Below are 13,831 nucleotides of genomic sequence, written 5' to 3'. Positions count from 1 at the left end.
GCATTAGTTGTAAGCATATCTTTCCTGCTGGCAAAGACAGCAGCTGCAAAAGCCTGGAGTGCAGACAAGTGATGTGGTGTCAGAAGTTGGTCAACTTGATTTGTGCTGAAGGACGGGACTTCATTTCGCAGCTCATTCCTAATGTCTTCATAGCAGGCACATTCGTGGAGAAGATGTTGCCAGTTTTCTTTTGCTCCACAGAAACAGAGGTCAGTATTTAACAGGCCTAGCTGGTAGAGTTTTTCGTTAAGGGACCCATGCCCAGTAATAAGATACGATGTTTCCAGACTAATTGTAAACCATGAGCTGACTTTCTTCGACATCACAAAGGAGACATCCAGTAGGAAATTTCTGGTAACAGTGCCAACAGTTGAATTGTCCCACCTTGTTTGCCAGACATTTATTAGCTCTTTAAAGCATCGAGCTTTCTCCCTTTTATTGTCATCATTCAGCGATAGGTCTATATCCATGATGGAGGTAGGTATTCCTTTTTTGAGCCTGAAGCATAATCCTCTAAATATTACATAAAGGTCTAATGGCAAAGTCCCTGCAATAACCTGGATTGCCGCAGCGGACACCGTTCGGCAGATGCGATGTGTTGCTAGTAGCATTGATGGGAAGCGATATGTCAGAAGACGAAAATCGGAGGCATACCATCCTGACTGCATAACACAGACTGTAAAGTTGCCTGCCGGTCAGATGGTCTGGGGATGCATAACAAGCAAAGGGGTGGGGCGAATTAAGTTTATTAACGGAACGGTGAATGCAGAAATCTACACTGCTATCTTGAAGGAGTGCCTGAAACCCGTTATAAGGGATCACCACACAGACGTCCAAAATTGCTTTTTTCAACAGGACTCAGCACCTTGCCACACAGCAAAATAACCTTGTTTTGTTTTGTTTTTTTAACTTGGTCTCCGTCCATAAATCTCAGGCGATCCAGAGTATGTTGGGCAGCCTGGCTCACCTCCCAGTGATGGTGGTGGTGGGCAACGTAGGCTTTCACTAGGGGCCCTGCGACCAAGCAGCCAGAGAGACAACAGAACAAAACAACACTGCGTAAACTAGACACTACACTTTTTTTTTTACTACACTACACTTACTGGATTTTGCAGTAGTGCTACATTTAACCACAGAGTACATACGGCCCAGATGTGGGAAATCACCGGCAGCGCCTAACCCTAAATACTATGCCACTAACCGGTTCGGTCGTCGGCTGCGGTACCCCATCCGTGACAAGATACGAGTTGTGCGTTCTGTTTCCCACCACAGAATCGCCTTTGGCTAGATGTTCGGATATTTGATCATTAGCTCAATCTCGATACGCATACAGCACCCGATCTGTTCTATAGTGCATGATACGAACGCATGATGCTGTTACTAAAGGAGCGTGTATACATAGTAAAATGGCCACTCAGTGTATGACACACCCTTTCAAATTTTCATTATGGCATAAAAAGCTAAGCAAAATATTATGTGTCACATATTGCGCATTAAGATCAAGCGAATTAAGGTTTAATTTTTTGAGATGTTATTGAATAAATATCCGTTTATTAGTTGTTGAATAAGCACATAATGGCATATACTGAAAAACTAAGACGCTCAGAGGCCAGGAGTAGCCAAAAAAAAAAAAAAAAATCGGTGGCGAAACAATAAATTATGAACCCCCTCCCAGTCAGATTTGCGAACGGACCAAAGTGTTCTTTAACAACCATACAGAAACAGTCGTCGGGCCTCCCCTGGTGGCGGACCCGACGTAATGGTAGTTTCGCATCCGAAAAAAAACATCATAATATTAATACTATATATACAAATAATCTTTATTGCATACTAAAGTGATGTATACAATGTACCCTTCGCAGCAGCAATGCCAGGGGTTTTACACTGGCTGGTGGACAATGGCGTTGGGAAACGAGGCCCACATCGAGATTCTGGTTCATCCCCCAGAACCAACAACAGGATAAGTTTCAGCAATTATTATCAATATATTCATAAAGATATACTTTTGGCATTTACAATAAAATAACCACAACATATTACAAATTATTTACAATATATTCGAAATTATTATACAGTACTGCCCATGTTAGTGTGCCTGGTTGAGGTTAGGATCTGTCTCCGCTATTTCCGATCCTTCGCAAATTTGTATAGGCCGCTGTAAATTTCTTGGACTGTGGTGAGCATCTGCTTGGACTGTGGTGAGCATCTGCAGTGACTAAGGGGCACAATCACTGGCGGATCCAGGAAAAAAAAAAATTATAGGAGGGAGCACCATGATACAAATAATTGTTACCTTACATCCTAAAAATTTTTAGATCTCCATATGGACCAATTACTAATTTTGAAAATTAATTTTTAAAAAAATGTATAAAGTTAGGTTATATAAAAGCTTTTATGAGTCGATTGATAAATAATTAATTATCTCAATATAAATGAGAAGGAACATGAAAATTAACGTTTTATGTTTACACTCTACAATTTTATGAGTATGCAGCAATCAAAATCGCAAGTTTTGTTTTATAAAGTTTTATTACAAACTTAATATTCAGTTCTTTGAGATGAAAGAAGAGAACAAGTTTACATAAACTCCAACTGAAGTTTTCGCGAACGTTTTCTGGCAAATATATTTAGAACCTCTTCAGGGGTTATCTCAATACTTTTATTTATATTGAGCATGGAGAAACCATTGAGTCTTTTCTGGCCCAGTGTTGATCTCAAGCGGATTTTACTACTTTTCAACGAACTAAAAGATCGCTCTGCTGTTAAAGTAGTAACTGGTTATCACACAACGAATTTTTAATAGGCAGTCGATGTTTGGAAACAAGACGAAAATCTGTAAGCTTCCATTGGCGTATCGACTTTTTCGGATTTCTGTATCCGGAATTCCCTCCATAATTTCAATTCTCCATGAAGTACCTCTCTAGTGGATGGTAAATCGGATTCATATGTTTTTGCTGCATCCAGTATCTCTTCATCTGTTGTTTTCGAATCAAAATAATATTTGGGAATCATGTTTTGCAATCTGGAAATAACTAAGGCATTATCTTTGGAAAATCGTGAACTTATTCCACATCTAATTTTTCGGCAATACTCTTGGTCCGGTAAAATATAATTCTAAATTCAGTTTCTGAATTTGCTCTTATTCTATTTAATGCCGATTTAGCAATTTCCAACATTGCAGTTGCCTCACAGAAGTTGATATTAATGCTTTGCAGTTGAATTGAAGGTGGCAGTGTTATGGCTAAACTTTGTCAAAATTTTTAAGCACAGCAAAATCTCAAATTTGTAAATCGCTGCGGACAGCGACTGGGCATTTCTTGCGGCATGGATACTGACAGTATTGGTGCTACTTATATCATCCATTACAGAAACTACTGCAGGCAGTATTTTCAAAAAAAGTAGAATTCCATCATGCCTCTTAACCCAGCGAGTTACGCAAAACTTCCTGGCCTTTGCTGCTTTGTGAGACGGTAAAAGTTCTGTTATTTTCGCACTCAACAGTTGGGTTCTTGAGGCAGATTCTCTTAAATTGTTAACGTTTGTAATTATGTATTGCAAATACAAGGCATCGTACTTGCTTTGTTGAAAGCAAAATTCAACCTGTGATTGGTACAATGTGTATAAATAGCGAGAGGCTGTTATTTTCAAAATTCTTGCTTGTACTCCTCTCAACGCTCCACCATGGTACAATGCACTATCAAATTTGCTCTTTCCAAAAAGTCTATTATAGTCTCACTCAACCCTTCACCAGTCAAGTTCACAACTTTGGTAAACCCAAGAAAATTTTCTTCTATAGTACACTTTTCTGTGTAGAAATACCGAACGCTGAATGAAAGCTGTTCGGAAATGCTAACGTCGGTTGTTTCGTGAGCCAAGATACTATAAAAAACTTCGAATTTAACTTTTTCAACAATTTTACTTCGTATGAATTCTCTGCAACATTTAGTTAATTAATTTTGGGTTGTTTTACTAATAATAGTATTTTTCCGGCAGTCTGCAAATGGTTATCAAGGATCTTGTCACCGGCATCGACACGAAATCTTAATGACTTCAAATTCCCTTTCTTTTTCAACTTATCATAGTTGTCTTCGAAGATGGACCTGTCAATCTCTATGACCCCTCAAAGTAATATTTTTCATTCCACAAAATATTATAGTCTTAACGATCAGTTTTTCTCCATTGCTTTCTATTCTTCACTTGTTAACACTGTCTGTTACTGCTTCAATACTTTGTTTTGCCATCCATGACGTCAATAAAATGTTGTGACCTCACTACATTGTCCTTATGGTATTCATTTTTCTCATGAACTCTGAAATCATTCTTGGCATTTTTGTATGCCGATAAATGTTCTATCACCAACTTTCCCAGTTTCACATGACTTCGACCTCCCCCATCTCCTCCAAATAATACGCAAATTCTGCAAAAACAACCGTAAAATGTATGACTATAAGACAGCCGAGGAAATTCCTTTATCCAATGCATTTTGAATGATCTATTTTTGTTTCCTTGAGCAAAAGAGGGAAATTTGTAGTTTTCAGTTGAACACCATGGATCACGCAGTACACTGTAACGTTCATCAACTATTTTCTGCATAAACTAACATAACAGCCAATATCTCTAGCATATTGAAGTTGAACATTCTTCTAAAACGTTTTGTGATGAAACAACTGTATTCTCCGCATTATCACTTCTGCTTTCAAACTGTTTTTGTCAACACTGCTTTCATTATTTTAAACTTTATAAACAATGTCATAAGAGTGGGTTGTTTCTCTGCTCCATTTTATCCATAACTGTAAATAACGATAAAAACAATTAAATAAATTTCTCTATATACACACAAACCAGGTACAAAATAATGCACAGAACAAAACGAATACGACACTCAAAACGTAATGTGATAGTGGACATAGGCACAAGCTAAATTCTGAATTACTTTGAAGTAAACATTACGTATGACCAAACTACGTGACGCCTCGAACTAGAATGGCAATCACATCATTAGTATTTCCAACTGTAGTCAGTTGAAAATAGATAAGCCATAATGCAAAAAATAGCTAAAATCCTACGTTAACAATGAAAAAAATTTTTGTAGCTAAATGGAATTTAAACGATTGGTGTATATTATCCGAAAACATCAGGGAGGAAACGTGTCCCGGTGCCCCTACCCTGAATCCGCAATAGGGCACAATGGCCGGGCGAGGAAGGTGGAACAGAAGACTGGAATCGCCATGTAGCAGAAGATTGGGATTACTATAATGGAGGTTAGATGGAGTAAATCATCTTTTTCTTACATACAGAAAATTCAGTAAAAGAATTACTTATAACTGATAACAATTTAATAAAACTATAATTAAAATTAAAACAAAATCAACGTGCAGGAAAAAACTATTTCTCCACTACCAATTTAAACATGCAGGCGAATTATGTTCAGCTAGAAGACGCAGCTCAATTTGGAAAATTTATTTTGCTACACTTGATTCTGCCAGTAGCAAGTCAATTATTTCGTTCCCAAGCAGAACAATAGCTGTATTGTCAGTAATTGTCTTGATTTCGACACAGGACATAGTAAAGTTAGCATAACAGTACTGATTAAGGTATTTTGGGGCAAGTAAGTTGCGATTTTCTTTTTGTCTCTCTCTATCGTAATACATCAATCCATGTCAAATATAAGTGCTGTGCTGCATTAAAATATTGATATTACCATACACTTTGTTTTTTTTCTGTGAGTTATAAATAAGAGGAAAGAATAATATTTGACTACTTGGTGCATAAAGAACAGTAGTATAAAAAAAAAAAAAAAAGAAAATACTTGATTCAGGTACAGGAAAGAATACAAAAACTATGTTCAACGGTTTATAGCTTCTGCAACAAAATGTTTGCATGAAAAGGTTTTTCACCAAATCCCGATGTCCTTCGCCTTTGAACCTATCCTCGGGAAAAGGCTGCGCACTCTTAATCATAATACCACACTTTGGCTGATTGTGTTCCAAGGAGATTAACAGTTTTTGCATCAATTATTACTCTGGATCAGTGGCTGCCGATCTTTTCAAGCACAGTGTAGCGTTTATTCTTCAATGGCCGTCGTGTGAAAAAAAAAAATCTCTGGGACGGGGGGGGGGGGCGGAGAAGAACCTTCTCATAATTAATCCATATTATTTTATACGCATTTTATTATTCAACTGCCACCTCGACAAAAAAAAAAAAAAAAAAAAAAAAAATCATTAATGCAACCCGAGAATAATCTCATCCGCACATATGTATTATGTCCATAAATTGCGTGTTGGGTTCCCTTTTTTTTTTTTTTTATTTATTTTTTATAAAAGCCTCAAACACGAAAGGTATTAGAACCTACAGTAGTTTTCATTGTGCACATGGGTTGAGAAGACTGAAGTTACTTGTTGACATTAAACTTGAATTTCCGTAGATTGTAATTGTCAGGAAATACATGAAGAAAAGTTGTTCCAGAACACTGAAGCTGAAGGGATAAATGAGAAAGAAGAAAAGTTGATTCTGTGATTTGAAGTTGCACTAAATGCATGCTGGATGGTTGCAGCGCGTGTTCGGACTGGTTTAGAGGAAGTGGCGAAATTACAGATGCCAATTCAAAGAACAGAGCCCATAGAAATGTACAGAAAAGACAAAGCAGAAACAGACGTCTATGAGACAGGGTGTGGAGAGACGTTATAAGGGACGATCATTAATTAATCCAAATTCCCTCTGTTGAATGGGGTCTAGAAGCTTGAGAGGTGTTCTGGAAGCATCAACCAGACCATGGAACTAATGTTAGGGCGGATTTCAGGTTTTCACAGAATGAGTAGCTGTTCAGAAGAAAAGTAATGCCAAGAGCGAAAGAGAAAACTCCGTTTTTTTTTTTTTTTTTTTAGATGTATAGGAAGCAATATTTGTGATGTAAAAGAGAGATCAGAAGTCAGATATGTAATCTTTTCTAGAAATCCGAGTGTCATCGAAGATCAGCAGAGGAGCATCATGCCCTTTTTTGCGAGATATAAAGACAGCACTGAGTTTTAGAAAGATTTAAATTAACTAAATTACCTTGGCTCAACTGAAAAATTACCTCCAGTTCAGCATTTATTTAAGGAATTAGTGGTACACATTCGAGAAGTAGGAGCAAGTAATGCAGAGCAAAGTTTCTCAGTCAAACTGGAAGATGGAACGCGATGTACTATCATCAGCAAAACTATGGATAGAATTTCTACTCAGTGGAAGAAGGTCATTAATATACAAGACGAAAAGAATTGGAGTAAGAACTGAACCTCCGGGAACATCAGCATTAGTGATGCTGATATTCCCCAGGCAGTCGGAGAGAAGTTAGAGGACAGAGCTATCTACAATCGCTAAAAGAGATAAGTCAGATAAGAAACTGGAGAAGAGAGAGAGAGAATGCATAAGATGATGAAAGTTTGTTTAGAGGACGTTTATGCTAAAAACATGATTAAAATACTTAGAAATGTCAAGAGTTTCAAACTTCAATTTTGTCCAGAAATGAAGAGGTTATGCCAATATATCACACTGTATCGACACTTTATGAAATCTATACTGCTGGTTGTTGATCAGATGGAAGGTTTCAAAACAGTTTAGGAGTTGATAGTTAATGGATTCTACCATTAACTACCAGCATTCCATTATTTTGGAAACAGGAGAGGTAAGTGCAATGAGACAATAACTGGAGCAAGCTTAGGAGCACAGGTTTTTATAACAAGTAGAGAAATACCATTAGGACTAAGAGTTTTTTTGTTTATCAAGTTGTTCGAAAATTCTTCTGGTATGCTTTTGATGGAAGACAAAATTAGGCACTCAGTGGATTGAAGGAATAAATGGGCAATATGGTGAATGAACAGAACTGAAATGTTCTCAATTTGCACATAAATTGTTTCTGTTATCAGTTTACTAAATACAGAAATCATGAATTATTTTTCCAGTGAAATAATCACAGCAGAAACGTTATCTTTCAACTGTTACTAAAATCCAGGAAGCAATGAGTATAATTTATTATTAAATTACATAAAACGTGCAGTGAATATTACGTTGCGAAGGATGTGCAGAGTAGCGAAAACAATTACTCTTATATTATTAGTTAATAAATTAGTAATTAATCCAGTAAAAAATTACTTATCTAATTTTCACTTCTGGTAATCAGAGAAAAAGAAAAAAAAATTCAATTAATTAAAGATATAAAAATCGAATGCGCTTGGATTGCAACGCACTACGTACATTACTTGATTTATTTACTTTTAGCTGCACTATCTCTTCCAGTTTCCTTCTATCATCATAAAATTATTTAAATCTCAGTCAATGTTAGACACAATTTTGGTATTCCCATCTTGAAATATTTATTCCCACGAAAAAAAAAAAAAAAAAAGTTTTCGAGCAGCCTGCACAGGATTGTCAATAGCAATGCCATTCATACCAAGAGGATACAAATGGAATGAATCCTAGAAAACAAATATGCTCTTCCTTAAAAAGTCATTCACTTTTCGATTTTTAAACAACTGAATGGGGAGTATGATATTCCTCATCCCCAAAAGACTTGGGGACAACCGGTTGAAAAGGAAAACAATGACAATTTTAAAAATTTGCAGCTTGCTTGTTTGAACAAGTCCGTGATCAGAGGCGCATGATAGAACTGCACTGTATTCATTAAACGTTTAATAATATAATCGTTAATTGCAGTACAAAAATATCACTTAAAATATTTTAATCAGTAATTAAACATCAGTGCTTTTAAAGAGTTCACTTTTGAATAAATATGCAATTATAACTTTCATTTTTGTTTTCATTTTATTTGAATTTAAATCAACGCATTAATGAATTATTCATTTTCGGATTTATATTCTATAACGTGGAACAACATTTCGAAATTATTATCACTTCCCCTTTCGGATTATTACCCAAAGAACCTTGAACCATACGAGAATAAAGGTCATACACATGCGTATACCTCCCTCTATGTCGCTATTAACGATCCTGTGCAGGTTGCTGAAAACCTTTGCATGGAAATAAATATTTCAAGATGGGAATGCCAGATTTGTTTCACACACTGACTTTGGGAATGGCGAATATCCCACTCCCCAAAAATCGGAAAAGTGAATGACCAGTTAGGAGGGGTGTTTTTCTTTTAACCATTGTTTTTAATTTATTGTTCCCCTATATATATATTTTGTATATGAGAGCTGTCAGTTTCTCATCAGTTTCTATTCATTTTTCTCATTTAATCTGTTAATACATGCTATCATTTTCATAAAATTTCTCTCAATTAACAATATCAACTCTTTACAGCTGCAAACGCTAAACTAATTCAATCTTAATCTTCCTCAATCATCTCTTCACAACACAAGCTAACTTAAATGCTAATAATTCCAAACGTTTCCTTACATTTCTCGTAATTTCTTCAACCTCAAATCTTACTCTAAAATAATCTACAATTTTATCTAAGCACCCTTTCCAAAACAACTCAGTTCAGAGGCCTTGCATTCCTCCTCTTTCACGGTAGGGTTTCTTTGTGCGGATTCCTTCCACGGAGTGTGGTAAAGTCTCTCTTCTCAGTCGAAGAGATATTACACCGCACTTCTCATAGACTACTGAGACTACTGAAGGAAATTACCACTACTGTGGTAAATTTCCTTCAGTAGTCTCTAAACAACAAGCCAGTCGATAGTGCCCCTGGCACTATCTGACTGGCTTGTTAAGGATTCCGGATCAGCTTCTAGCATAAGAACATGCCCGACGTCAGATAAGTTAAAAACTTGCCTTAATAACGTTATTGCTTAAGGAATAACTGGACAAGACAGGTACCGTTTTTACTCTTTTCACACCCAGAGGCTATTTTTACACCCCCCACGGTGCAAAAATAGCCTGAGTAGTGCGGAACTCTTCACTACATAGCGGGACTCTTCCACAACTGGACCCCGAACTTTATCCAGAACAGCAACAGCTCCGTTTTGGGGAGAAACCTTATTGATTTTCTTTTCGTTTTCTTATCCCCACCAATCCAATTTAAGTCTGATCCAATCACTGTTTTTCTTTAAAAACTCATTCTTTCCATACGTCACTAATTCACATTTTGATTTTTCCACGCAACAGAACCCTTTCATCTATTACCTTACCTCTAGATCACCTGCTGACCATACCTTTGAAGCTGCTACATACCAACGCCCTTCCCCAAAACACCGTCGTGTCCTGAAGTAGCGGTGTAATATACTGATTAAACTATTGTGCTGAACTTCCCTGAGCACCTTTTAAATTTGTCTATTTCCTCACATTGCCCTCTACTTCCCCTATTTAAAGGACTCTGCTACTTTGTCTACTGTTCGGAAGCTTTTATATTTTGTCCTACTTTCGCACCTGACCATACTACTGTTGTTTACCATATTCCTTAAGTGGCCATCACCCAGCCTACTCCCACTAATGGAACTATTTCCGTAATGATGTTTTCTTTATTCCTTAAGTGTTTTACTTCCACACTATACTTATTAAGAGAAATACACTGGTGTTCAAAGAAAGTGCATCACCCCTTAAAATTATAATTGTCGTCCGAATAACGTAAGTATATGGCAATATTTCTTACAGATTGCATCAGATAAGATTGATACGCGTAAGCGATGACGTAATATTGCATAAACACATGCCCACATAGAGCGTCTTGTAATCAGTCGACAGTGAGTAGATTTCTTTCCAAACTGAAGAATACTGGTTCTGATGATAAGAAAATAGGAACCGGATGCAAACGAGTCTCTACGCCAAAACAGGACCGCGTTTTGAAGCGCTTATGCCTTAAAAACCGTAAAGCTTCCTCGTCTGAGCTGAGAAGAGAATGCTAAGAACATACAGAAGTGGTAGCAAGTGCAGTAACAGTAAGAAGACGCCTCTTCGTCCTAAGAAGAAGCCCCTCCTCACACAAAAAAAAAAAAAGGAAAAGGCCCGATTAATTTGGTGTAAGGAGCATGTCAAGTGGACTCCCGAACAGTGGAAGTCAATTATTTCTCGGATGAGAAGAAATTCAACCTGCACGGCTCTGTGGGAAGACAAACGATTCGCCGTAGAATGAAGAAAACTATCCAGACTGTATGGAGTCTACAATGAAATTCCCTACCAGCCAAATGATATGGGGGTGCATTTCGTATCACCTTCAGTTTATAAAAGGTTCCGTAAGTGCCAATGGATACCTGGCTATATTGGAAGGCAAATTGCTGCCAACCATTAAAGACCATTTCAACCTGCCAAGTAACTGCATCTTTCCTTTCAAGACGACTCTGCTCCTTGTCATCGGGCGAAAAAAAGTGTCAGTAGGCACTTCTGTAGTTACTTTAGCTTCATTTCTGCATTAGAGGTTCGACAGTAATGTATTTACATTTGTTACAGGTGAAAAAACGGTTGGAAGAACGGTCCATTACAACTCTTAGCTGGCCAGGAAACAGCCCGGACCTGAATCCTATAGAGAGCTGCTGGCATCGTGTGGAATATGCAGTTGCCAGAAATAAACCAACGACCCTTCGCGAACTTCATAATTCGTGTTTGGAACCACGAACTATCAGTTGATTATCTTCAGAAATTGTCAATGCCTCGACGGTTGATTATCTTCAGAATCTTGTTAATGCCTAGACGGTGTGCTGCTGTCAATCAGGGCCAGAGGCGGTTCAACTAAATATTAGTTTGCACCTGGCGAACTTTATTTTGTTTTCCATTTAAAATGATAAACTGAGGGATAACATTTCAGCCATAATTGTCGTGTTTACCAAAATTGTTGTATAAAGTGCACTGTGAATTCTCTCTCTCTCTCTCTCTCTCTCTATATATATATATATATATATATATATATATATATATATATATATATATATATATATATATATATATATATATATAGTTTAAAAATCGAATGATTCTTTAATGTGAAACATTTTCGAATATATCAAAATAAAGACTTCCCTGAAATTCCTTTTCCAATCAATCTTTAGGAGGTGCATGTATATTCATTATCCCCTATGTCTCAGCTGAGTACTTCAATGACTAATGTTTTTTCATTTTCAAGTGCTTTAAGAAACAAACTCAGACATTTTTTTCCTAGATTCGTGCGTACTACACTGGAGATAATAAACAAGTGGAAGAATATCTGACAGGGACACTATCAGAAAGGCTACTGTCAAAACAGCTGGATGTTGATTACAACTTTCCCAGTTTAAACGTAATCTGAAATTTTGATAAAGTTCATTACAGTTTTCATTAACTTGTTACAAAGTACTTTAAATATTACATCTGGACTGCATAACTAACTAGCTTATTTTTGGTGCACTTTATTTAACCATAGCCATTAATTAAAATAGAAGGCAGGCGTTAGAACTGGCACGAATCCAAATGGTTTCAACTTCCTTCATGTGGTGTACGGACTTTCGTACACCACGAAACAGGAACAGAAGCTTATGAATTTTGATATTTCAGTAGAAAGATATTTGGCAGCATTGAGTATAACTTTGTTTCTAGGATTACCTAAAAAGGTTACCAGGGCTTCAAGCTGCCTTCATAATTTTGCAGAGTGCTTTTTATGCTATACAAAAAATGTATCCAAAAAAAAAATGAATATTTAGCTATCACTTGTTTCCTTAGGTAACAGGAAAATAAATGACTCACTAAAAGCGTTTTTGTTTGGGGGGGGGGAGTGGCTATCTGATTTACAGACAAAAAAAAAAAAAAAAAAAGTCCTTGGATACCAAATCCAAGAAGGGCAGAATATACAGTTCTGGAAATTATGAATCAGCCCCTGCGGCCGGCACAAAATATGTACAGTATACAGGGTGATTCTGGAGGAATAGTAAATATTTTGGGAGTTTATAGTATCGATCATTCTTAGCAAAAAAATGTTCATATAAACATCTGTTCAATTCTCAATGAATACGGAGATTCAGCTGTTTGAAACTGGCGCGCAGAGCTCCCAAAATCAGATATGACCAAGAAGCAGTTATAACCTGACGCTGTTTGGTGTTAGAATGCCGCAGATCTTCACAGATGCTCAATATGCCGATATGGTGTCTACGGTTTTTGTGGTGGAAGTGCTACTGCTGTTTGTAGAGAATGCCGTCGACAGTTTGCTAACCGCAGAATACCGGATTCAAGAGCGTTTACACCAAACTGCGTGGGCCTGGTACAATTCCCAGCGCTCATATTTCTTCTGAACGTGCAAATGAACAAAATGTTGAAGAAACAGAACACATTCTTCAGTCGGTAGAACGTAGGACTACGTTCTACTGACTGAAGCACACGAAGAATTTCTATGCTTACGTATCGGTGTTCCACAGGCAACAGTTCGACCAGTAGGGTGAACATTACTTTAGCACGGCTTGTATCCATTTCACATACAGCAGGTGCAATACCTTCAACCAGGAGACGATTGGAATTTTGTCGGTGGGTAAATGCTAATCGCCGATTAATTCCATTAATACTGTTCAGCGAAGCTACTTTCACCCGTGACGGTATCAGCAACACTCATAACTCATGGGTGGTCAGACGAAAATCCACATGCCACTGTAGAAACAAATTTTCAACATCGCTTCTCTGTAAACATGTGGTTCGGTATCATCAACAATCAGTTGATTGGGCCTGTTGTGTTACAAAATCGTCTTACAGGGCCCATTTACCTAGAATTTCTGAACTTCCACTACTAGTGGAGGATGTTCCCTTGGCTACAAGGATTGGTATGTACTTTCAGAATGACGGAGCTCATGGTTAGTTACTTTTAGTTAGTAACTAGATTCCTAGTTACTTTTGGCGATATAATGTAGTATGCTAGAAACAATAGCATTCTTCCTTCCATTACTGT

General features: G+C 37.2%; 1 protein-coding gene across 1 annotated transcript in view; it reads right to left on the bottom strand.

Moving 5' to 3' along the window:
* The window catches only part of LOC150081718 (uncharacterized), a 1,674,628-nt gene that overhangs the window by 1,376,920 nt on the left and 283,877 nt on the right, over positions 1–13,831 (bottom strand). The window lies entirely within an intron of this gene.

This window comes from Mastigoproctus giganteus, chromosome 8, assembly GCF_048544385.1.
Source record: "Mastigoproctus giganteus isolate SK-2022 chromosome 8, ASM4854438v1, whole genome shotgun sequence".
Lineage (NCBI taxonomy): Eukaryota > Metazoa > Arthropoda > Arachnida > Uropygi > Thelyphonidae > Mastigoproctus > Mastigoproctus giganteus.
The sequence above is the reverse complement of the archived record's forward strand: the minus strand, read 5'-3'. Positions and strand labels throughout refer to the sequence as shown.